Raw genomic sequence first — 3,957 nt, 5'->3', positions numbered from 1 at the left:
TATTATTAGTTATCTCGAAGAAAATTCTCAGTGGCTTCGTAGTTCTTAAACGGATCATCATCATTGTAGTGGTAGCGTATTTTAAAGTTCATTATTAGCCGTGTTCAGTTATAACGCATGCTCTCATTTGCGTAACTTTAGTGACTTCCAATTTCGATTTTATTACCTAATTTCTAATTAAGTACAAGCATAAGGAATACTGGTTGAATAATATGATAACATTACTTAGAGATTTTATTATTTTTTCATTTACCATGCATAAAATATAGAGAGTAAATAATTAATATTTGGCATATTCATTTCTCGATTCTTATATAATTATGAAAGTGTAAGATATTTTTGTAATTGATTGAGAACTATCACAAAATCTTATTAAAGACGGCACGTATCTGTCACTTTGGAGTGACGGATACCATTTCCTCTCACAAATGACCCAAATAGAGGAGAGTGAGAAGCACATGGGGTGCCCTCATCTTGTCCCCCTATCCGTTTTGTGAGTGGCATTACCCGTCACTTGCTTCGACCCGTTTTCAGTAAGACTAACTGGAGAACTATAGAACATAAGGCTAGGAAGTACGTAGCAAGTACTAACGAGCAAGTGATCATTGATTCATGGGATCATAGATGTGAGATTTTAGCTGGAGTTGGGAGAAAATGAGATTAAGGTCCTGTTCTTTTGGACTTAGGTTCTGATTTTTTGGACTTAAAGTCATTTAATATAAGTTCACTTCAGATTCTAAAAGTTTAGTTCAGTCCAGTTCAGATCCTATAAGTTCAGTTCAGATCCTATTAGTTCAGATCCTATAAGTTCAGACCCTATAAGTTTAGTTCAGATCAGATCATATAAGTTCAGTTCATATCCTATAAGTTCAGTTCAGTTCAGATCATATAAGTTCAGATTAAATTCAGTTAATAAAAGATATATACAGAGTATTATTTTTAAAACCGATACGAAAACATTTGACATTAATTATTCGATACACACACATTATTATTTTTAAAACAAAATTATCACTCCTCTCATTATTTTTTATCGTAATGTAATTGTAGTATATATAATGTATTAACAAACCAATGTATGTAAAACGGATAAATGTTACGGAGTATTGTTTTACCTTGTGTTTTAGACTATTTTTTTTTTATTAATGTTCTCTCTTGACTGCCCAATAATTTCTTGTAAAATTTTGTTTGATCTCAATAAAAATTTGCGTTTTTTTTATAATAATAATAGTAGTAATAATAGTGTGGGAGCCCTGATTGTGTCTCGGCTACTCACTAATTTCTTATAAAAATTGATTTGATTTTAATAAAAGTTGCGGTAGAAATAATAATAATAATAATAATAATAATAATAATAATAATAATAATAATAATAATAATAATAATAATAATAATAATAATAATAATAATAATAGCAACAACAACAATAATAATAATAATAATAATAATAATAATAATAATAATAATAATAATAATAATAATAATAATAATAATAACAATAATAACAATAACAATAACAAAAATTTCTTATCAAAAATTAGTTAATCTTAATAAAAATTCGTATTTATTAAAAGAATAATAATAATAATAATAATAATAATAATAATAATAATAATAATAATAATAATAATAATAATAATAATAATAATAATAATAATAATAATAATAATAATAATAATAATAATAACAATAACAATAACAATAACAATAACAATAACTATAACTATAACCATAACCATAACAATAATAATAGTTAAGTTAATTAAATTAACTTAACTTAATTTAAATTCGGATCCTGTAAGTTTAGTTCAGATCCTATAAATTCGATTCGATTCGAGATCTTATAAGTTCGATTCGATTCGAGATCCTATAAGTTCGATTCGATTCGAGATCATATAAGTTCGATTCGATTTAGATCCTATAAGTTCGATTCGATTCAGATCGATCGGTTTCAAATCAAAAGAACAGGGCATTAAAGTCACTTAATTTAAGTTCACTCTAGATCCTACAAGTACGGTACAGTTCAGTTCAGATCAGATCCTATAAGTTCAGTTCAATTCAGATTCTATAAGTTCAGTTCAGTTCAGATCCTATAAGTTTAGATCCTATAAATTCAGTTTAGAAAATTTATATACAGAGTATTATTTTTAAAACCGACGCAAAAACATTTGACATTATTAATTATTCGATACATATATACATTATTATTTTTAAAACAAAATTATCACTCTTCTCACTATTTTTTTATCGTAATGTAACCGTAGTATAATGTATGAACAAACCAATGTATAAAAAGTGGAAGAATGTTATTATCTTACCTTGTGTTTCAAACTATATTTTCTTATCGGTGTTCTCTCTTTGATGCCCACTAATTTCTTGTGAAAATTTTATTTAATCTCAATAAAAGTTTACGATTTTTATAATAATAATAATAATAATAATATTCAACAGCGATCAAGCGTTAGGGTTGCTTCCTCTGCCGCCGGCTGCCGCCAAAGCACTACCCCACCTCATCACGCCGACATTAGACCCCACGTCGCCGTCGTGCGTGACTGTGTGTGGCGTTCTTTGCCGTTTGGCTTTTCGCAGGTTTTCGCGATTAGGGCATCCAACTTTGTCTTCTTCGTTTGTGGCTTTCCTTTTCTGTACATCCGACGTACGTTGGCTTTCTTCTTCGTGTGCCCACTCTGCCTTTCATCAACATTTCATCAACACTGGCGGCCTTTTGCGTGCGTTGGTGGTGTTGTTGATCGGGTTTCTGACTTTTGCGGGTTTTCGGTAAGTGCGAGTTTCTGTCTGTTGGCGGTTTCTCTTGGGCTGCCGGTTGCTTTTGTCGGAGAGGGGTGTTTCTCAGGTGAGGTTGGCCGTCGTCGAAGTTCTGGTTGGTTTTCCTTTTCTTTTTTTTTTTTTTCTTTTTTTTTCTTGCGGTGTTACGTCGCTTTCTTTGCTGTTTGCCGCTGTTGGTTCTTCCGCCGCGTCCTTCTTTGCCCGGCTGTGTGGTGTTTGGTGTGGCAGAGCTTTTCAGGGGGTAGTGTTTGTGGTTACAGGGGTGCTGCTACAGGCCGTCTTCTGTTTTCTTTTGCTTTCCTTTTGCTTTCCCACTGTTGCTTGTTTGCTTGCTACCGTCGGTGCTGCTGGTTGTCTGCCCTTTTTGGTTGTCATCAGCTGCTGTTGTGCGTTCGGGTTGTATGGTTTTTTTGGGCTGTTTGTCAACCATTATCGTTTTGGTTGGTGTGTTGGTCGTCCTTGGCTGTTCAACGCCGTCGTGTGCGAGGAAGGGTGTTGGGGTTTTGTTGTCCTTTCATGCCTGAGCTTGTACGGTATCATTGTCCTTTTTCGAGTCTTCATGGGTGTCGGGATGGTTTCGGTAAGGGCCTTACAAAGGCAGCTTGGAAGAAACATTTGCAGGACCGACATTGTCATGAGGGGCGTTGGACCTTACGCGGTGGACTCTTTCGATAGTTTGACTGTCTATTCCAACGCCGAGAGTTCTTTGAGACGGATGGGGTTACTGTTGTGTGGGGTGTGTTTTATGATCCATACTCTTGGTGCTAGATGTCGGCATAATCGGGGTGATATTGTGGAGCATCCGGTGTGTGTTGATGGCATTTACTCCTTCCATATTCATGGTATTCCGAGACCTTTGGCTCCTTCTACTTCGGTTTCTTCTGATGATAGTGTGGAGCTCGTTCAGTGGTCTATATCTTCATTGGGTCGTTTCTTTGTCTTTGGGGCTTCGCCGTGAAATCTATTCCTCCTAAGTGCCGTCTTGGGTTTGCTCGGGCTTTGAAAGGGGCCTTGGATGCGGTGTTTGATGCCCCTAGTGATCTCTCCCGCTGGGTTCGTTTGCTTGCTTTACCTCTTTGTTTGCTCAGGACTTTCGCTCCTCGGAGTAATCATGAGTGTCGGTCTGCTATTCGGCGTCAGCATCAGGAGGAGAGTATTGCCAGGGCTATT

This window comes from Silene latifolia, chromosome 9 (genome assembly GCF_048544455.1).
Source record: "Silene latifolia isolate original U9 population chromosome 9, ASM4854445v1, whole genome shotgun sequence".
In the NCBI taxonomy this organism is placed as follows: domain Eukaryota; kingdom Viridiplantae; phylum Streptophyta; class Magnoliopsida; order Caryophyllales; family Caryophyllaceae; genus Silene; species Silene latifolia.
Note: the sequence above shows the minus strand (reverse complement) of the source record.